This window comes from Chenopodium quinoa, unplaced genomic scaffold (assembly GCF_001683475.1).
Source record: "Chenopodium quinoa cultivar QQ74 unplaced genomic scaffold, ASM168347v1, whole genome shotgun sequence".
NCBI lineage: Eukaryota > Viridiplantae > Streptophyta > Magnoliopsida > Caryophyllales > Amaranthaceae > Chenopodium > Chenopodium quinoa.
The window spans coordinates 2105693-2129637 of record NW_018742607.1 but is presented as its reverse complement, the minus strand read 5'-3'; positions in this window follow the sequence as shown (position 1 = coordinate 2129637).

Sequence of the window (23945 nt, the reverse complement as noted above, 5' to 3'; positions counted from 1 at the left end):
GACTAGTTGGTTATTTGTAACGGGCAAGAGTTGTTGGTTACGAATAAGTTGTTATTTGTAATGGGAACGAGCATTATTCCGCCCGTTACAAATAACAACTTATTCGTAACGGGCACTAATCTGCCCGTTACAAATATATTTTTTCCTGCTCAAGTCACAGCTTATTTGTAACGGACATTGATTTTGCCCGTTACAAATGATGTAATTGTAACGGGAAATCATATGCCCGTTAAAAATAGCTTGTTGCAAATAAGCTTTTTCCCACTAGTGACATGTGTTGTTCTTGGCATGTATTATTGAAGTATTCCTACATTACTAATTAATTGAAATTTTAATCATAAATCATTCAAGGAAATAAATAAATAAATAAATAAAGCATCATTTGATGATTTGACACTCGCATTTCGTTATTTAAGCTTGTAACTTCGTTCTATTACATAATTAAAAACAAAATCAAGAAAAAATGTATAATCTTGTTGTAATAAACATACATAGTATCTAATATGTATTTCCTACCAAAAAATAGTCCATAACAAATTATGTTAAGACTTAATTATACTTAATTTTTTTTTTTTTTTTTTGCTTAAGTTTATGATTGTCAATCTGTTTTATTTTGGAAAGATTCATCAAAATCTTCTCTTACACTTTGTAGGAAATTAATATAATACTTTATATATTTAAAAAAAAAATCTTAAATAATTTTTTTAAAAAAAAAATCTAAGGACACACCAGGAGATGACACATGTCATTGATGGTGTGTCTTTTAGTATATAGTTATTGATTGATTGATGATCATTATTTGATCAAACATTCATTAATACGAGTAATAATTTGATGACAAAACTTGATATTATTAATATCATTCTTCTCATATGAATTATAATATAACACATGTAATTATATACACTAATCATGGTTCTTTGGACCATAAGAAAACATTGTCACGCATAAGTGATCCATTGATATTCTTTAGACGTTTCATAATTAACTACACAATAATTTTTCTACGAATACAAATAGTAAATCTCACTAACTCTTATATACTCAAACTTCAGGTTATTAAAAAAAATTTCAAGAGTTTGATAATTGTAATATTAAAAAATTTGTAGGGCTGGTTATTTAAATACATCGTACATAAGTTCTTCAGGAACTCTTCTTACATGATTCATAACATGTTATTAAATCGACGTTTTCAATAATTTCATCACAACTATAAGCCCATAGGAATTTAAATTTTTCTTTGTAATTTTCCTTCAAAGTTACAAATACGCCATACTATATATATTTTGAACAGACATTCACATATACCACAAATATTATATAGAACTAATGCATCAATATGAGATATAGAAAACAAAATATATAATGAGTAATGCATCTAATAACTTTCAATATATGAAATGAATAATTCATTAACCTATGACTCACACATGTATATGAACATACATAAGACTCTAAATAATGCAAGACATTATACAGTGTGGATTTTAAAATCCATATTTCATTGGACTTCTGGTCCATGATAAACTTTTATTATTATCATTATGTCAACATTAAAATGGACATATATTCCAGATCCCTTATTCACTAGTCCATTATATCATGCATATGCATTTTATTTATCGGTTCCATTGTGTACCAGTATCATAAAATTCCTATAACGTATATTTCGCATGCTATTTTACTATGATATCTAAATGCATTTCTCATTGGTACCATCATAATTTTTCTTACATAATAGGCCATCTATTATAATAATTCAGATATGTATACCACATATTAAGGGTATTTCGCACACTATGGTAATATACTATTATTATACTTTAGAAGTATCAACTGCACTATCTTGTCGTATATCGCATATTTATATTGGAACCGATCATACAAACTACACTTCAGGTGCAGTGATTTAAAGTAAATTGGAAAGATCTATCTTAATGTATGCACATAATATCATTATCACCATAATCAAAATATATCTCTCTATTCCTCTAGATGGGTCATAACGGTATTTTAATCAAATTATAGATGTGCAACATATGTTGATGCAAAATTTGGCATGTAACTTTACAAAGTATCATTAGAGGGATCAACTATTTATAGTATTATAATTTTGCCAACTTACTTCAATTCATCCCCCTAAGTTGGTAAAATATCTCAAATGTTGGGGCAATTCTTCACCAACTTAGAATATAATTTCATGTGCATCAAATTTCATCTCGTAGGATAATCATATATATTCAACAAAGTTCTATCTCTTCTGGAGAATAATGAAATTTTGTTCTCTTCTAGAGATCATTATTAATAGGGGGTAATAAATTGTGAAGTTGCTAATTTCTTATATTTCTTATTTTATTCCTTATGTGCTGACATACAATAGACCCAATCAAGAGAATTGCTATACAAATATAAACTTTCTTGTAATTTCATTAGATGGTGATCTTCGAGATCACTAGAAACATTAAAAGTAATACTAGTTACTTAAAATTTTAACATATAACTTGTACGTGGTGAGCTTCTGGTCACCTAATATTTTTCAATATATAAATTATTCTAGTGAACTTCTGGTCACCAATTATTCAGAAAAACCAATATATTATCTCTTGAACTTTTCTTTTTACACAAACTATTAAAAATTACAATCTAAATATAGCTCAATCTCAATCTTAGGTCTTGTCATTCAATTTATTTCATATATTTAACATGAGAGAGCGTCAGCACATTATTTCTTTCAAATCAAATGAAACTTCGGGTTTTCATAACGGGAATTTATTAAACCCGGATGTCCTAATTTAATTATCACATCCAATCACTTCTCTAGATTTGAACTTTGGTCAGTTTTCCAACATTAGTGATCACTTTATTAAACTTATTTCATGCATGGCCATGAATGTGATGTGATATTAGAACACCAACATGTGTTTCTTTATACAATTGGCAAGACAACCAACTTATATTTTATCCAATAATTAGTTATATATACTATGCTGGAGTTTTGACTATAATCTTGATATATGTTAATTAATCTTGTTGGATATTTCATACTGTTTTGGAGACTTTTATATAATCATGAGACATATTGATTTTCCTTAAAATGATTTTATTCTAGAAATGTAACTAGATTTATCATTTCTTCAAATTTTTCATTGTCAATAGTTGCTCCATTCCTTTTTCCAAAGGTTCTTATTATTATTATTATTATTTAATCTATTGGACTACAACGCTTTCAGCCGTACTTTAGGTTTCATTAGTAACCAATGTCCTTCTAGGACAATAATTTTAATTGGAGAATTTACAACTAGTAATGATCAATGACATTCATTTATTTACATCCATCATCAGGATGGTGTCATATTAATACTAATGTATGCACTAATAACGATCAATATATCATACAATTCATGTGTAAGGATTACATATAATAACGAAATGAATAATATCTCCCCCTAATCCTTTCATGTGGGGATATGAAATAAATTAAGTCATCCAACAACCTTAAAGTCCCTTACACTTAAACCATAAATTGCACTTAAACCATAAATTTGTGAGTATTTTAATGCAAATGGGTCGATCATTTTGGCACTAAAATTAGGTCAAAAGAGTTAATGACTTTCTATCACAAGGTACGTGACATGTGTCACGTTGTGATTGGTCTAAAAAAAGAAAAAAAAAATTTGAAAAAAAACTTTTTTAAAAAATGAAACCCCCACCCACAACCCCTCCACCACCACCCACAGCTCACCGGAATCCCATACCCTAACCGCCCCAATCCCCCTTACCCCACTGAAAAAACCCACCCAAATCCTCAAGACACCACTAGCGAACCCACCCCAACCCTCCAACCGCCACAAGCCTCATTCCCGTAAACCCTATCTCTCTCCTCGAAAAAACACTGAAATCCTCCCCCGCCGCTCTAAAAGCCCACGAAACCCCTCCTGGGCAAGTGGTTCGAGTATATTAATTTATTAACACCTCCACACTTTAAATTCTCTTCGTTTGTCTCAAAAATGTAAATGTTCCTACTATTGCAGTTAATGTTGAACTGTTGATTGTTTTCAAAAAAAAAAAGTTTGAACTATTGATTACAGGCTTATAGCTAAAATTAGAGAAATAATTGGTAGTTGTTTAACGTCACAATAACTGTCAATGCAAGTTCACGTTAACGTGTAAGAAGCTGTCATTGCAATGCTATTACAGTGTACTATTTGTCCAGATCATAACATGACATTGACTGTATTGTCCTTGAGTGAAGAGCCTATAAGTTTTACCCTTAGATCGACGAGGAAGTACATTTCAAGGGTTGTGAGAAAAAATAAAATGTCTCACGACATAAAATAATATAGCAAATGTACTAGGAAGAGGGAGAAAGGAAGAGAAAGATAGAGAGTGTGACAAAAAGGTGAGGTAGGGCCCACCTTTGGAGTCATAAATGGTTTCACGTGCAAAAACGACAAAAAAAATTGGGACCACAACTACTAAGAGTATATTTTGCACCACTGAGCATTTTTATAAGTACCACTGAAACCACATTGAGTACCACTGGGAGTGTATTCTGTACCACTGAGATGAAATGGTATTATTTGACATCCTAATTGGACATTTGAACCTTTTTTTAAATACCACTAAAAATATATTTTGTACCACTGAATCTAAAATGACAAAATTTAAATCCTGCATGAAATGACCAACCTACCCATGCGAGACACTTCTAAATCTCTCTCAACCCTCCGTTTATATAACCTCTAGATTGACATATAAAGTAAATCATTAAAATTAAATTTTAGTTGTAAATCATTAAGTCCAAATAAGGTCATTTTTAAACTACAGTAATTATTGAATTTTACCTTCTTATTGGGTCGATATCAAGCCATTCATGTGTCATTTCTCATATTGCGTGGTTAATTATTACGAAATACGAATAATTAGTTTCTCATTCAATCAATTCTTGTTTAATACTTCGTATTTATCATGAAGCCAAATTCAAATTGAATAATTATCGATTACTTATCATACTTACATACATCAGTGAAACAAATCGTGCTGATTTAGTGATAGCCTGATAGATTGATACATATGATAGTCACATATGGTGATATAAGAAAGAATGTCCTCTTTTTAAGCTACTACATACTCTTCAATTGTTTAATCTCGTGAGGCTACGAACACTACAAGTTTGTTTTATTAGTAATTCAATTTGTATAAGATATTTGTTAGAGTTTTAGACCATCTAACTTATCAATTATCAGTAAATTCATAAATATATAGCAGTAGAAGAACATGAAAAAAGGTCAGTAATAGGTTTGGTTTAAAAATATAGCCGGGTTAGAATCGAATCAGGTTAAAATCAAATCGGTTTGAAATTGGGTCGGGTTAATATCAATTTAGGTTAAACACAAGTTGGATTACATTGGTTATTTTTTGGGTCATTTTCGGATCTGATTGAGTTCAAGTCGGGTCAAATCAGTTTGGTTTGAGTTTAAGTCGGGTCAGTATTGGGTTGATTTCAATTCGGGTTAAATCGGTGTCAAGTGAAGTTCAGACCGGGTTTAATTTGGATTTTGATTTAGTTCGGGTTGATTACAGATCAGATTTGGAACCTGAATTTCTCGGGTCAAATCGGATCGGTTACAGTTCAAAACGGATAATTTTTTTAGATCGGTTTGGTATTTTACACCTTTAATTGCGAACCCTACTTTAGTGTTTTATTTTCATATAAAAGAGTTCTTTTGTTTTCATTTAAAGTGTGTTTGGAACTTTAGATGACGAAAGGGGAAAGAAAAGAAGGGGGGGGGGAGAGAACGATGAGTTTCTTTCTATATATTTCTATTATTGTAGTGATTAATTAATTATTAGCATGAGAGAGAAATAATAATAATAATAATAATAATAATAATAATAATAATAATAATAATAATAATAATAATAATAATAATAATAATAATAAGTAGTGTAAGTGGCCAGTGTTGGTAGGAAAGAGAAATAATAAAATATATAGTATTGGATCATTACTAAATAAGTAAGTGTTGCAAATACTATAAAACGGACATAAAAGAATAGTAGTGTTATTATTATTTTGAAACGGAGGGAGTAATAGTTTTTTCATAAATTTAATGAACGGTTTTTGTATCATTTTATCTTTAAGCCGATTTTAAATCGAATTATCGATGACTTATCATACCTACATAAGTGAGAATATAAATGATAAATTAGTGATATATTGATAGACGATATCCACATATGGTGACACTGTGATATAGACACAAAAGATTGTCATTTTTTTTAAGGTTAGTATTACTCTTTCACCGCGCATACGATCTTAAGACGATGCTGTACTACAAGAATTGTTAGGTTCTATATTACTAATTCAATTCATATAAGATATTAGTCAAGGTGTTATTGAAGGAATTGTGTCTTTGATAAGTGCAATTACTAGATATATCAAGGATCACTATTATGGAGATAATAAGTTCGTTCTTTTGGGTCGTCATTATCTGTTGCTAGACTATGATCAATGATCTTTGGGCTAGTCAAATAGTCCAAAGCCTACAAGAATGGATCCTATGAGGTCACACAACAAGGGTATTGGGTTAAGCAAGTAAGAGGCCCATTAATGGGCCTCATGACCAATTAACTAATCATGAAATGGATTGGGCTAGCATAGTTAGATGAGAATTAGGTTTTGGTCTTTTGACATGGGCTCTTATTTAGAGATGAGATCTATAAATAAGATCCATGCTTAGGGTTGCTAAAAAGCAGTCATAATTCACACACAGTATATTTTGACATCAAGTCAACCAATCCCAAAACCCTAATTCCTCTCTCTATCTCACGACTATCTCTCTCCTCCCCTCGTCCGTACGGCCGGCCACTCTTGGTGGCGCGTGTGGTGGTTCGTGGTGGTTCATGGTGGTTTGTTGCTCGCTCTTCTCCGTAGAAGGTCAATTGAAGGGTTGAATTGCAACTAACTAGCATTAGTGGAGGTCTTAATCTGTGCCCGTGGACCAAGTATAGGAATCACGCTTAGGGTTCTTTATCTCCCATTGTTCTTGCTCGATCGCACATGGAATCACGCTTCAAAGGTACGATTATATGTTCTTCATGTGTTATGCATTAGATCTTGGGATTAGGTACTGTATGAATATGATTCATGTTTTTCCGCTGCGTAGTACCTATAAACTCCTACAGTGGTATCAGTTAGCCTATTGCATTTCCGCACATTGACTATAATTCTTTGATAGTCCACAATTTTAATTCAATTAGGTGGGAGAATAATTTAATTATGGGCCAACTATTATATTAAATGTGATTTAACTCTTAGAATTGATTAAATGTGATTTAATAATGCTCAAAATAGCCATGAAGAGATCTGAATTTTGCCCCTAATTACTCAAAAAGTTCAAACCCCACCCTATTTTTTCAATAATTTCGAAACCATAAACCCTAATTTATGAAATTTGAGTTTTGGTTTTAATTTAATTCGATAGTTATGTGTTTAAAGAATTTAATCTATTTGATTTCATGCCAAATTATGAATTTTCATGATCAAATTATTTAATTTAAGTGTTAAATTAAATTGGGGATTAATTTCATGAAGAGCCCTAATTTCAAGATTTAATGTGATTTAATTTTGAAATTAATTGGACCACATTAACATTAATTTAATTTTACAAAATATGTTTTGTTTTATTTAAATAAAAAAAAGGGTTTTAGCAGCGGCAACCGCGGGTTGGTGGTGCAACCATGGCGGCTGCCGCTGCAGGTGGTCTAGAGGGAGGGGTAGGGTTGGGCAGGAGGACGAGTCAGCAAAGGCAACAACAGCAGCACCGTGCAAGGGTTGCGCGACACTGCTGCTGCTGCTGTGCACCGCTGCAATGCAGTGTACACTTTACGGTGTACGGCTACCGTGGCTGGCTTCGGCAGGCCACACCACGGTGGCTGGTGCATGATTTTAAAAAAAAATATTTTAATTTAAAAATATTTTAAGATAAATATGATTTATTTTGATTGAGATAAAATATTTTGAAAATATGATCTTTTATTTTGAAAGATAAATTCGGTTTTATTTTAGATAAATCTTTTATTTGGGATAAAATCAAATCTTTCAAAAGTTGTTATATTTGATATTATCCATATTTAACGTTGTTAAATTGATAATTATCCATAATTAAAGTGGTTAATTCTGGATAAGATAGATTAGGATATTCTGAGCATATTCCAAAAGGATAATGATTTATTTAAATAATGTGGTTATCCCATAATTAATTTTTGGATATAATTGATTTAAAATTTTGTGATTGGCTAGTAATTAGGATAGAATTTCTTAACGTTGTTAGGATAATCTTCGAGGATAAAAATGATTCATCTTTTAAGATTAAAATAAGATTTGATTCTATCTCAGGACTAATTTAAAATATACGATGTTTTATTGATGGTCATGAATAATATATGATATTATCTAATTGCATTAATTAAAATATGAGATATCTATATGCCATGTTTCCTTAATTATGATCATTCGATGTTGTAGTTTAGGAAAGCATGATGAGTGATTTATTATGTGGCACTTTATAATATATGATATTATTTACTGCTATATAATGACTACTATGGCCCAGTAGATTGCTAAATACGATCTGCGCATCGTGGTGTATTTTTGTAATCTAAGTACGGTCTACGTACCGATAAAGTATTTTTGTAATTTTATTTCATTTTATTTAAGTAGTAGATAGAATAGAGTAAAATTACAGGTTGCAGTTAATCCAAGAAACCCATGAAGTGAAGGCCCAAAGGAGGAAGGTGGATGAGATCCATGATGATTCAAGTGGGAGAATTTACTTTATTAGTTTTATTTCTTAGGATTAGAGGTCATTCTATGTCTTGTTTATGAATTCAATTTATTATGCATGTTACATTTTATTAATGTTTTGTGATGATGCGCTAGAGTTCACTATTTAATCACAACATAATGAATCTAGGTCCCAGTAATATTGAGGTAGCTTTCCCAATTAAAAACCTGATGAAACCTTTGATATTTATGATGGGTCATGCCAAAGCTGGGTGTCATATTATATCTTAGGGGAGTGGGGGTAAAACAAATTTTACAATTTTTATTGGTTATACTAAAAAAGGTTACCTAAAGAGTTTAGAGCCTTGAAGCTAAGGGTAATAATTAAACATGTGATGGGTAATTGTTCAACCAAGAATTACAAAGAGTTGTAATCAGTAAAGAGTTTACTCACCTTGAAAATGTAATGGTTGATGGTAGGGCCAATGTCTGGTTAATTTTGCACAAATAAAGGATCTTGGAATCATTTTATTCAATAGGGATCAATTAAAATTGAATAAAGTGTTTTAACGTTACCAAAATTAATTCGCTTATGGTACTTTGAATTTTTATTAAACATAATTGAATTTTGCGTTTACTTATAAGTAACATGTTGTTCTAATTTTATTTTATATATAATCTCCTCGATTGAAAATAAATTTGAGAAACGTACTCAAAAGGTTAAAAGATAATCCATAAACCTATTTCCAATTTTGCTAAAATGGTTCTAAAAGGCAAGTTTTAGAGAACCATGTCACATGTCTAAGGTTGGTTTTATTCAAAATGTTTGAGTAGAATGCCAACACATCTTCATTTTGAAAAGTGTTTCAAGGGATATAATGAGATTGGAGGTACAAACCCTCTAAAAGACAAGTATAGAAGTCCAATAAAATCTCTTATCTTCAATATGATTGAATATAAGATAGTGATTCGAAATCACTATGATCAAAAGTTGATCAAATGACATTATTCACCATCCATTTCATATAGAGTTAAATGGTTGATTAAACTCTAATATGAATAATGATTGAATAAGACTTAGCAAAATCATGAAAAGTGCTTAAAGTAGTTAAGCAAAGCATCATTTTGAACCTAAGAGAAGTGTTCTAAGTGGCTCAAATGGGAAAGGTTTAGGAATATATGAGGATTGCATTAAGAAGTTATAGGCCAAGAAATGCAAATAAGTTGCTACTTCTCAAACCTAGAACTGCTTACATGCTAAAAGTTGTTATGAACAACAATTGTTTCAAATTAAATGGACCAATTCCAATTGATTAGAAACTACCTCATATAGTTGGAAGGTAAAAGAATGGAAATGTTCCAATTTAAGAAGTATATTATAGAAATTAATTTAGCATATTGCTACTTCTTGGACATACGATGTCTTGTTTAGTTCTCTCTCATTGAGAATGACATTGAACTAAATTAAGAAGTATGGCTAAAGAAGAAATAAATCTACAAATTTAGAAGCAAATGTTGCTACTTCACAAGTAGAATCTAAGTGTGGAAGCAAAAGTTGCAACTTTACAAGTAGAACCTATATTTCACCTTACCTTGTTATTGGCTAGAATTAAGTAAATGTTATTCATTCTTGCAATTATCAAAACACCGTTCAATGTTAGTAATGACTAAGCATCGAGGATTCAAAAACGTGGAATAAATGTTATTCTATGCTTCATTGAGTCATAATGTGTTTTGAATTGCTAAATAAGTTTAATGTTCTATACGATAGAATTAATTAAACCATTACTATATATAAATTGTCTCTAAAATGTCAAATTATTCGAACGAAAATGAAAATTGCATGCGAAAGATCCAAAGGGATGGACTTTCAATATCATTAGATTATGAATCCATTGATATATGTAATTATCATTCTAATTTGAAATTTTGAAAAGTCACCATTTAGAGAAATGATGATGTGAACTCAAGGTCGAATACATACCTATGTAAGAAAACCAAAGGTTCAAAGGCTAGAGACGGACAATGAAACTTCATTTGTGATAGGATCACTACTTGTGCTTAGTTGAAGCATAAGAGTGAAAATTTTGAAAAGTTCAAAATGTTAAGTACGAAGTTCATTATCAACTTGAAAAGATAATGATTACATTACAATATGATTATGATTATGAAAATTTAAGTCAATACATGTACTTGGAAACACATTCAAAATATTGCGATATGATCGTAATAATGAGAATTTAAGCCAAGACCTTGATAAACATCCAAGAGTCGTGAAATTGTTTTACGACAAACTCCGAAAGAAAACTTTATGAAGTGTTTATGAAGGGAGCTATCAATCTATATAAGATATATTTTGATAATGGATGAAAATTACCTATCTTCCAACCATTGTTCAAGGGATATACTTTTAAGATAAGCTACAAAACTAAACAAACTACATACGTCAAATGAAAATGAAGCAAAGGCTTCATATGTGATATGGATAAGAAAAGTTCTTATTAAGTCTTTCTACAAAGCAAGGAATAAAAGTTGTATTAAATCGTTTACTGCACGATCAATTCCTATACAGAGCACGGGGTACTACTACACAAATCATACTTAGCACAAAATGTTTGTTGCTCAAGTAGGTGCCCTTATGGAAATTGTTCCAAAAGGTCAAGTGGGAGTAGTATAAATCTCAAAAGAGTTCGAGAAAAGCAACAAACAAACGTGGTTCAAACCATGGTTGGTTCACCCTATGCTAAATGTGCCTCCTCAAGAGGCAAGTGGGAGTATAAGAATCTCGAAAAGTTCGAGAATCTTGAAAGAGTTCAAGAAAAGTGATTTCGAAAATCTTGAAGAAATTTGAGAAATAATCGAATAAGCGCAACAATATGAGCATGATTCACCTCATGTTACAAATGACAATGCGTGGTCTCATTAAGTGTAATGGGAATAATAACCATTTGTCGAAGGTAGTACATTCCAAGTCACATCCTCTCTTGTCGTTTCTCATTGAAAACTAAACAAAGTTATTGTATGAGTTTCAACTGTTGCATAAAAACCCACAATGATGACTAGCTTATGTAAAACTTAGTCCAAGAAATATGATTTCATATTGATTAAGAGTTCTAAAACATTCGTTTTGGAACATGATGATTATGCAAGTAAAAAAGATGATTTGACAAGTTATAACTCCAAGTGGTTTAAAAACCAGGAAATCTGAAATAGATTCTAAGTCTGTAAGCAAGTGTATGACACTTGAATTATTTGCCAAATTGGATGAGACTCATTATAAGAAAAACAGACAAGAAAGAAAAATGTTTTCTAACTAAAGCAAAGACTTGTTAAAGAATTCAATTAAATCATAGTATGACTATGACTACGATGAAAACTTTATATTAGTCATGTTGCAAAGATCTATTAAAGATATTTTAGTGATTACTACCTTATGAGATTTGGTAGATAGATTTCAAAACACTTTCTTGAAATTGTCCATGAAAGAAGATTTGTATGTGATACAATTAGATAATCCAATAATCCTAAGGATGCATAAAAATTCATTAATGGATGGAAGTAAGCATCATGGAGTTGTTGCTCTTAATTTTGTGAGTTAATCAAATCGTTTGATGTTCTCGTAAAATGAAGAAAAGGTCTTATGTATACAAGATGTTTAGTGGGAGCTATGAAGTCTTATGCATTTTGTATGAAAAACCTTGAAGAGAATGATGAGTACATTTGGGATTCAAAATCTATAGAGATAGGTTTTGATGGATGTTTGAGTTTGGTTCAGAAGCTTATATTGATAAGATTCTTATAAGGTTTAACATTATATTGAAAGGATTTTCAATCCCATGTAACATGGCACGTTGCTTAATGATTCAATGCTTTGACAAAGGTTGATGGAATTAAGGTTTTGAGTGATGATCCTTATGCAATTCGCAAATGATGCATCGTGCATGCCATGGACTATACTCGTCTATTTAATTCACGTGTTTTTAGAACAAGTGATGATAGATTTTAATCGAAATCCAATATAACGTTGAAATACAAATTAGAAATTCCAGAGTTCCTTGTGAAAGGGAGAAGGAAAATTCTTAGTGTATGGAGATGAAAATGATTATAAGATTTAAAAATTGCAAAATTCATGTTTATGAGAATGTCTCATGTACTCTACTTAGTAAACCCCTTCCATTTCCAAAGCATGAGAAACATGCTAATGAAACTGGATTGAGTCAAATGATGTAATTAGAAGTTGTATTTGTTTTTGGAGTAAAACAAGTTACATGTGTAATACATTCATTTACAGAATTATGTTTATCAATTGAAACAAAGTTTCAATCTTGTTTAATCGTGGTTTCAAGATTAAATAAAATGTCTAAAATAATTATGGATTGATGGGCTCATCATGTTAATTTATTTAAATAACCTGGTGAATGAAACCCCACAAGTGAACTAAATTCATACATTGTTTAAGTTCCTAGTTCGGAATCATTAAAGTGGACATAAATGATTTCATAAATTGGACTAGCATATAAGATTAATTGGATAGCGCAGTTTCATGGGCTATAGGAGCGTAGTGAAGCTCGGTCAATCACATGGGTATGCATGAATGATGCATGATCGGACTATAGACCTATTTTGAAGTTCAAGTATAGAAATTCCGGATATATTAGTGGATTCCTTTGACATGAGTGGAACATTGATTTCATTCAATGATTGATGTAACTGTGTACATTCAAACGTCTACCCGTAACTGGAGATTATAAAGGGTGTTTCCTGGTTACCTCATGATTTGAGTGGGAGACTTGGTTGCCACAATATTGGATTGAGTCTACCTATTTAATTAGGAATGTGTCTTAGCCCCTTGAAGATGGAGATTTCAGAAAATGCATGGCCGTGCTCGAATGGATTACATAGTAATCATTTGTTTTGTAATTCTAACTCAGTTTTCAAGAAAAGATTTGTAGATTAATATGATCTTGACATGAGATGCAATCATATTATCAAATCGACACACGTTGACTTAAGGAATTTGAATATTGCGCACTTGTCTCAGACAAGTGGGAGATTGAAGGAATTGTGTCTTCGATAAGTGCAATTACTAGATATATCAAGGATCACTATTATGGAGATAATAAGTTCATTCTTTTGGGTTGTCATTATCTGTTGCTAGACTATGATCGATGATCTTTGGGCTAGTCAAATAGCCCAAAGCCTATTAGAATGGATCCTATGAGGTCACACAACAAGGGTATTAGGTTAAGCAAGTAAGAGACTCATTAATGGGCCTCATGAGCAATTAACTAATCATGAAATGGATTAGGCTAGCGTAGTTAGATGAGAATTAGGTTTTGGGCTTATGACATGGGCTCTTATTTAGAGATGAGATCTATAAATAAGATTCATGCCTAGGGTTGCTAGAAAGCAGTCATAATTCACACACAGTGTATTTTGACATCAAGGCAACCAATCCCAAAACCATAATTCCTCTCTCTATCTCACGGATATCTCTCTCCTACCCTCGTCCGTACGGCCGGCCACTCTTGGTGGCGCGTGTGGTGGTTCGTGGTGGTTCATGGTGGTTCGTTGCTCGCTCTTCTCCGTAGAAGGTCAATTGAAGGGTTGAATTGCAACTACCTAGCATTAAGGAGGTCTTAATCTGTGCCCGTGGACCAAGTAGAGGAATCACGCTTGGGGTTCTTTATCTCCCATTGTTCTTGCTCGATCGCACGTGGAATCACGGTTCAAAGGTACGATTATATGTTCTTTATGTGTTATGCATTAGATCTTGGGATTAGGTACTGTATGAATATGATTCATGTTTTTCCGATGCGTAGTACCTATAAACTCCTACAGTTATCTTTACCTTATTGGACCTTAATTTACCTAAATTAACCTTGTTAAACTTTTTATTGAACTTATTGAAATTTATTAGAATAGATTAAACTTATTAAACCTAATTAAATTTATTAAAACTTAATAAAACTTATCGGAAATTGTTAATATTATTATTGTTGTTGTTCATGACACCCTTGTTGATATTTGTTTTCAATCTGGGATTTTTGCTCGAAAGGAGGTTAACGTTGGGTTGACTGGAGGGAATGACAGGAATCTTCGACCAGCAGATGTGTTGCTTTATTCTTGGGATAGAGACCTTGATGTATGTGTTGACTTGACGGGGTCTTCACCTTTGACACAATCACGGTTGTCTGACTTCGTTCCTGGTCGTGTTGTGTCGGTGGCGGCTCAGTGAAAGCGGGGAACGTATCGCGTTGCAGGGCTATTGGCTATGGTTTTCTTTCTTTCTCCTTTTCTTCGTTGGGGGAATTAGAGAATGATGATATTGCGTTGCTTAAACGGGTTCAAGTGTTCGCTAAGACTCAGGATATTGGTGCTCGTGCAACTACTCACATCTTCAGCAGGATTGGGTTCGCTATAGCTAGAGGGGTGAGGGCCCAGATTGTATCTCGGCTCTCCACCAATTTCTTGTAAATTGATTGACTTTGTTGGTTTTTTGATATAATAATAATAATAATAACAACAACAACAACAACAACAACAACAACAATAATAACATCAACAACAATAACAACAACAACAACAATAATAATAATAATACTAATAATAATAATAATAATAATAATAATAATAACAATAATAATAATAAAAATAATAATAATAATAATAATAATAATAATAATAATAATAATAATAATAATAATAATAATAATAATATGCTTTAGCTAGAGGAATGGGGGCCCAGATTGTATCTCGGCTTCCCACTAATTTATTGTAGGTTGTATGACTATTTTTTTTTGAGAAATAATAATAATAATAATAATAATATATTATTATTATTATTATTATTATTATTATTATTATTATTATTATTATTATTATTATTATTATTATTATTATTATTATTATTATTATTATTATTATTATTATTATTATTATTATTATTATTATTATTATTATTATTATTATTATTATTATTATTATTATTATTATTATTATTATTATTTTCCGGCAGATTTTTCGGCGCTTTCCAGCGATCAGGTTAGTGTTCTGGTCAGGAGTGGGTTTTCGGTTTTTTTTGTTACAAATTCCTCGTCATTTAGGTGCGATTTTGGAGCAGTTTTGGGTTGGTTTGGTGCAATTTCAGGCTGTTTGGGTGCAGTTCCGAGTCCTTTTTCCGACATCATCTCTGGCGTAAGGTGTGATTAGGTGGGCAGTTTTCAGTCAGGGGTATTTCAGGCGGCTTTTGGGTGGATTTCAGGTGGTTTCCCGGGTGGTTTTCAGGCGGCTTTTCGGCGGATTTCAGGCGGCTTTTGTGTGTGGTTTCTTGATCGATTTTCTGGCGAATTCTCACATTGTTTTCCTCGGGTTTTCGGGTTGTTTCAAGCGCCTTTGGGGTGCGTTTTTTTGGTATTTTTTGGGCTGTTTTGGTCAATTTTCAGGCTGCGGTTTTGGGTGCAATTCTGCTGTGTTTTCAAGCGTGGTTTTGCTCTGTTTTTTGGTGCGTTTTGGGTGCAATTTCAAGCTGTTATTGGGTCATTTTGTGGGCATCTTTTCTCGCGAATATTGGTGTTATTTTTGGTCAGTTGGTGTAGTTTTTAGGCAGTGGGTTTGGTGCAGTTTTGGGTGTATCTTGGGATGTTTTTTGGTGCCGTTTTGCAGGATGTGTTCATTGGTGTTTGGGGGTGTTTAAGTGCTACAATTCTGCATTTTTAACATCTTTTTGCTGCAGCTTCTAGCATGTTCTTGGTGTGCTTTTGGGTCCTATTTTGAGTGCATTTTGTATCCAAATTCCTGGTGCATTTTTGGCAATTTTTCTGGTGCATTTCGAGGGGGTTCTGCAGTCGGTTCAGTGGTATTTGGGCCGTGTTTCTGCAGTGGTTCAGAGGAGATTCTTCGTTGGTTTCTATTTTGGGTTTCGGTGATCAATATTTGCGGCGATTTTTCGATATTGGGGGCTGTTTTGGACCAGTTTTGGTTGCTGTTTTTGCAGCAGTTTTTGGTGCGGTTTCTGGTCCAGTTTCGGCAGCTTTTGGGTGCTATTTTGCGGCAGTTTCTGGTGCTCTTTCGGGCGTATTTTAGTTTTGGGTGGTGCAAGTCTGCTATGTCGGCTGCCGTTATAGGAGTGGAAATGGCCTTACTCGACGTTCTCTAATCAGACATCTTAGTGATCGTCATTGTTGTATCGGTGCGCGAGATATCACACGACATTCTCTTACTTCTAATTTGGCTGTTTATAATGAGGCAGAAGTTACTTTTAGGCGTATGGGGATTTGGTTATGTGGAGTTTGCTATAAAACGCACACGGTACGTATTAAGTGTCGTCATGGTTGGGATGAGGATGTGTCACCCCCTGATGAAGGAGATGGTGTTGTTCGTTTTGTGCTTCATAATTTCACCAAGCCGCAATCTCCTTCTTCTCCTGCTCGAGTTGATCGTATGGATGGATTGGTGCGAGATCATAACGGTGGTTTTGATGTGGCCCTCCTTGATTGTTTATTCTCTAAGGGGTTTTGCTATGTTAAGTTTATCCCTCCCAAGTGTCGTTTGGGGTTTTCTCGGGTTCTGAAAGGTGCTCTTGATAAGGTGATCTCTAAGCCTGATGACATTTCTAATTGGGTCTCTTTGTTGGTGTTACCTCTTTGCATCCTTAAAATCTTTCGCCCACGGAGTAGTCGTGAGTCTCGGACTTTGGTAAGACGTCGGCATCAAGAAGAGAGTATTTCCCGTGCTATTTGTTCTTGGAGTGTAGCGGGTGGTAATTTGCAGCTTGTGAGGGAAATTTTGGCAGAGGATTCTCCTACTTTGTCGATGGTTGATGATGAGGACATTGATTTGGAAGAGCGTAATATTAAGCAGTGTCGTAGGAAGATTTGCGATGGCCATTACACTGCTGCAGTTCGGGTTCTTTCTTCTTCAGGCGTTGCACCTTATAATGACGCCACTCTTGCAGATTTACAGTCAAAGCACCCTTCATCTCCAGCTCCATCCTTGCCTGATATACCTATTGATCACCTTCATCTCGTTACGACTTCTGCTGTTGTTTTGGATCGGATTAGGAGTTTCTCTCGTGGCACATCATGTGGTAGGGATGGTTTGCGTGCTCAACATCTAGTACATTGCTAGCCGGTGGTGGTATCCGTCCTATTGCTGTGGGTACGGTTTGGCGGCGTCTCGTTTCGAAGGTGGGTGCTGTTATGGTTGGTCAGTCTTTAGGGAGTTACTTTGATGGCCTTCAATTTGGTGTTGGGGTTTCTTCAGGTGGTGAGGCAATTCTTCATGCGGTGAATCGGTTGATTGAGGACCGTGGTTCTGATGTTGGTTTATCTATGTTGTTGGTGGATTTTCAAAATGCCTTCAATCTGGTTGATTGTTCGGTCATGTTACGTGAGGTACGTCGTCGTTGTCCGGGCATTTCGCGATGGGTAGAATTCTGCTATTCTAATCCAGCCAGGTTGTACTATGGGGACCAAACCTTATGGTCATCTCAAGGGGTGCAGCAGGGTGATCCCCTTGGTCCTTTGATTTTTTCTTTGGTTTTACAACCCCTGGTGTGTAAAATCAGAGAGACTTTTGATGTATGTCTTCAGGCTTGGTATTTAGATGACGGCACGATTATTGGTGACACTTTGGTGGTGGGGCAAGTTCTGCAGTTGATTATGGAGGAAGGACCTCGTTCTAGGTTATGTCTTAATGTGGAAAAAACTGAAGTTTTCTGGCCTACAGAAGACCCTCGAAGCAGGCTGGTGGGTGTCTTTCCACCTAATATTGCTCGACCTTCGCGTGGTGTTAGGTTGCTTGGAGGTCCCGCTAGTTCCGATTCTGGTTTTAGTGGTGAGCTTGTGATGCAGAGGGTGACCAAGACCATTGCCCTTATGGATAAGGTCGCTATGCTCGATGATCCTCAGTGTGAGCTGTTGTTACTTAGGGCATGTACTGGAGTTTCAAAACTCTACTTTGCATTGCGTACTTGTCCTCCTAGTACTTTTGAGGTGGCTCAGCGCACTTTTGATGCAGCTCTTCGATCTTCCATGGAGCGTATTGTTACTGCTTCGGGGCCGGGGTTTGGTGATTGGCAGTGGCGACTTGCCACCTTACCATTTGCGTTTGGAGGGCTTGGTGTTAATTCTGCAGGTGATGTTCGTCACTATGCTTTTCTTGCTTCTCGGTTACAATCTGCTGGGTTGCAGACACAACTTCTTCGACATGCTGGCATTGTTGGTCTTGGACGAGCCTTTGAGGATGCGTTGAGTCTGTTTAATGGAACAGTGGAGTCTGACATTTTGAGTAATCCTAGTGAGGTCGCTGCCCCTAAACTCATGAAGAAATTGGCAGATATATATTTCACAAAGGTTACCGCTTCTGCAGAATCTGCTTATTCTTTAACTCCTCGACAATCAACATTATGGAAATCACAACAGGGTGATCACACCTCTCCTTGGCTTCGGGCGGTTCCTATTTCAGGGTTGGGTCAGACGATGAACGCCAAGACTTATCGCTGTGTGTTGTCCTATCGGTTGGGTGTTCCATTGTTCTCTATCTCAACGTTGTGCTCTGCTTGTTCGAGGGTTTTTGCTGGAGATATTTTCGGTGATCACGCAGTGTCTTGTGATGGTATTGTGGGTATTAAACATCGGTATAATGTTGTTCGGGATACCCTTGTTGATGTTTGCTATCGTTCTGTGATTTCAGCGAGAAAAGAGGTTGACATTGGGTTGGCCGGAGGGAACGACGAGGGCCTCAGACCCGCGGATGTGTTACTTTATTCATGGGATCGTGGTCGCGATGTCAGTGTTGATTTGACAGGGTCTTCTCCTTTGACACAGTCAGGGCTATCTGACTTCATTCCTGGGCGGGTTGTGGCTGATGCGGCTCATCGGAAGCGGGTTAAGTATGAAGCTCGATGTCAGGCGATTGGATATGGTTTCATTCCCTTCTCCTTTTCTTCGTTTGGGGAATTAGAGAAAGAGGTTGTTGCGTTACTGAAGCAGATTTAGAGGTTCTCGACGACGCAAGACATTGGGGCTCGTGTTGCAGCTCATATCTTCACTAGGGTAGGACTTGCAATAGGTAGAGGAGTGGGGGCCCAGATTGTATCTCGACTTCCCACTAATTTATTGTACATATGACTTTTGTTTTTGAGATAATAATAATAATAATAATAATAATAATAATAATATACTCTCTTAATTACAGTACTAAGTTAGCTCTATAATAATATATACAAAAAAAAAAAAAATAGATAGAATTATAACATTTATAGTACGTATAAAATAACATGATTTTTTTTTTATATTTTTATTTTTTTTATTTTACGAAAGTTATACCTTAGAACAATGATATCTAGGTTAGTTACGAATACAACAATCTCCCCTCACCAATTTAATTAGTTGAAAAACTTTGATCAACACATGGTCTGGGCAATAATAATGAAATGCCTTATATAAAAGGTGTACAAAATATGAAATTTAAAATAAGGAATATATATATATTATTCATATATTGAAAAAAAATATCTTCGTTGGTATAGTAGAAGATTATTGTTTAAGAAGATTTGACAAAAAATAAAAAAAACTTAAAAAAAAATTAGAGAGAAAATACAGCACCAGGGAATGATACGTGACATTCATGGTGTCTGTTTTAGTAGTATGTTATTTATTTATTGACACCTCTAAACTTTAAATTATGTCGGTTTGTCTAAAAAATGTAAATGTTTCTATTGCAGTTAATGTTGAACTGTTGATTGTTTTCAAAAAAGAAAAAAAATCTTGTGTAAGGTAGGTGTACGTTAATTAAATTGTAAAACGATCAATTTGAGAATAATTTTAACTATTTTTATGATAATTTTAACCCTTTAAAGGATAACTTTTACTTTGTCGGTTTGAATTTTATTTTAATGTGTAATTTGTTATCGATTTATGATTACGTACTATAAAGGCTAATATGATTAGTCTAATATATTATAAGTTTTTTAAGATAAAATATATTATTAGAAAAATAATAACTTTTATAGTATAAAGAGTAGTGGCCACAATTTTATTGTGGCCATTGTATTAAATTATATCATAACTGTCCATTTCTTTTGACTAATGTGAACTGTTGATATGTTTTACTTTTTATTATATTTAAATTTGAACAAAATAAATAAATAAAAAATTATCACATTTTTTTATTCTTCAAAAAAAAAAAATCACATTTTTATCAGTTTTTTGTTTTAGTTTCTTCTTCGTTTAATCAGTTTAATTTTTTCCTTTACTTTTGTTCTATTTTTCTTCTTTGTTTTGAAATTGATACATATATGATATATTCCACCAACTCTATTTGAATGTCTGATCTAATGCCATAGCACTATGCGCGAAAACCAAATAGATTATCAAACCAGTAGTGGATCCACAACTCCACAAGGTAGAAGATTCGCATGCCAAAATGAGAAATTAATTTAAATGGAACTTGGCAATTGCGAATATCTAATTAACTGTTATAATTTGAAACCTATTATTATAATTATTATACATGGAATTTTTTTTTTAAAAATTTGTTTTTGACAACAACAGAAACACAAAATAAGAAACAGAAAGGAAAAAACTTAGAAAACATCAAAGGGAATAGAGGTAGCAAAAGTTGAAACAGTTTGACGGCGTTGATTTGCAAGCTGATGAGAACTATTGACTTCTTCTCACTATTACAAAACTGGCCAAAGAGACCCAATATAAGAGACCTGTTATCTACAATACGGGTCTCTTTGATCCAAAAGACCATTTATTATTAATAACGGATCTCAAATTTCATTTGTTTAAAAGTTAAAATATTCGAAAGACTAAGCTAGTTATCATAGATAACAAGTCTCTCACGCTTTTTTTGTTTTATTATTTTTTTTTATATATATAAAAATAGTTGGACACCCGTTATTAAGAAAACAGGTCAAAAAAAATTAAAATTAGTAGGAGAGACCGCTTATTTATTAATCAGGTCTCCCTTACATTTTCAAAATATAAACAAAGAAACCCTAATATTCACCTACCCCTCTTCATTTCGCCCCTCTTTAACTTCTCTTCTCCCTTCTTCCTCCCCGCCTCTCTCTCCTCACTTCTTTGAGTTCTTTCTTCTTTAAGTCTCTAACCCCCTAAACTTAAAGCAGATTCACAACATTTCTAATATTTTGCAAAACCCAATAATTTAATTTCCCCCCAATTTCTACAAGCCATAATTTAGTTTGAATTTATTTGAATAAGTTTGATTAATGTTTGAAAACTCAATCTTGTTCTTCAATTCTTTTTTTTTCAAAAATAATTTACTTGCTTCGATGTGATTTTGTTTGAGGACTTGAATTGTTTGATTCGGTCTCGATTAGATCAAGCATGCAAGGGTACATAGAAGGTTAGTTTGATTTTGTTCTCTCTTTTATTTCATTTTTTTTTTTGTAAAATTTCGTCTTGAATTCTTGATGAGTGTTCTTCAATTATCATGATATTTCAAGATCTATAAATTAACTAACATCTTCTTTTTTTCTCAATTCTTTTGTTTTTTTATTCAAATTCTATGATTTATTTTTTTAATATATGTTTCTACTCTTCTTTTTTTTTTTGGAATTTGTTTGGTCTTAGGGTTCTTTAAATTAGGATTGTGATCTGACATGTGAGTATCAAGTTGGGATTCCAATTTTTTGCTTTGATTTTTTTTTTTTTATTATATTTTTTTTTTTAACTTCGATATTTTGTTATTCATTTTTTTTAATTCTGTTGTAATTGCTTTGATTTTTATTTTCTTGAGATCGAACAAATTCTATTATTTATTTTTTGTTAGATTTTCGTTATTTTTTATATTATAGTATAATGGTTTTAATTTATATTTTTGGAGGTAATTTTTTTGAATTCTTTTTGACGTGTTTGTATTTGAGGTTGTCGGTGAAGATCTACAAGTTTGGAAGTGGAGAAAGTTGTAATTGAAGATCTTTATTTCTTGAAAGTTTCTGAGACAGATTACTCGTATTTTTCCAGATAAGGAGCCGCAATTTACAGTTTTTTATTAGCTTTTTGGTATTAAATTTTCATTGATGCTTGTATTATGTTTGTAATTTTCACTGATGTTTGCATAAGAAAGTTAAGAATTATTTTGTACTCAATATTTAATGATGTAAGTTGAAAATTAAATACAATTGAGTTATTATATTGATGATCGAATTAAATATATATATGTATATATATATATATATATATATATATATATATATATATATATATATATATTAATGAGGATAAAGGGACCTGTTTAGTTAAATAAGCGGTCTCATTTTTTTCTAAAAAAGAGACTGTCTATCTTGGATAGGCGGTCTCAGTTTTCTAAAAAATGAGACTTCCTATCTTCAATAGGCGGTCTCAGTTTTTTATTCTAGAGACTGCCTTTAATAAGCAGTCTCTTTGCCAAAGAGATCGCTTAGCTAGAGACCGCCTCTAAGGCAGTCTCTTTGACCTATTTAGATGGGTCTCTTTGGCCAATTTTGTAATAGTGTCTCTACCAACTTTAAGGAAGACGGATTGTTGAAAGAGTTGTCCTAGCCTTTGGATTTCCTTAACTATCCAAAAGAGGTCCATGGATAAAATACCTTCTTTGCCAAGCGAGAGGATAATCATTGTAGAGTCTGTATATATATTTTTATGGATGAATATCCATTATCTCAGGCCTAGCTTATAGCTGACAAACAAGCCAAACCCTCAGCCTGAAGAGCCGAGGAAGCATTGCCAGATGCCCCCCCCCCCGCATCTCTCTCCCTTTGACCAAAAAGAGTGATCATCCAACCCGTTCATATAACTTTGTCAATTTCTGCTAGGAAACATCTACTCGAAGTTGTGTTGAGGTTTCGTAGCAAAGAAGGAGGGGATCCATGCCCAGATTTATTTGAAGAAACCCCGGTGGGGATGCACATCTTGATCAACAGTCAACTCACTTTGCAAGTTCATAGTGTCAGTAGACATAAAATCTTGGACAAGTGCAAGAGCTAAGTTAAGATTAACGAAGAAAGAGCGCAGATATCCATTATCTCCCTCAAAAATACGCTTGTTTCTTCTGTGGCCCATAACACCCAAAGATTCGCAACAAAATGTTGGACACACCAACTTTGAGAACCATCCTAACTATAGAAAAAACAAGATATTGCTTT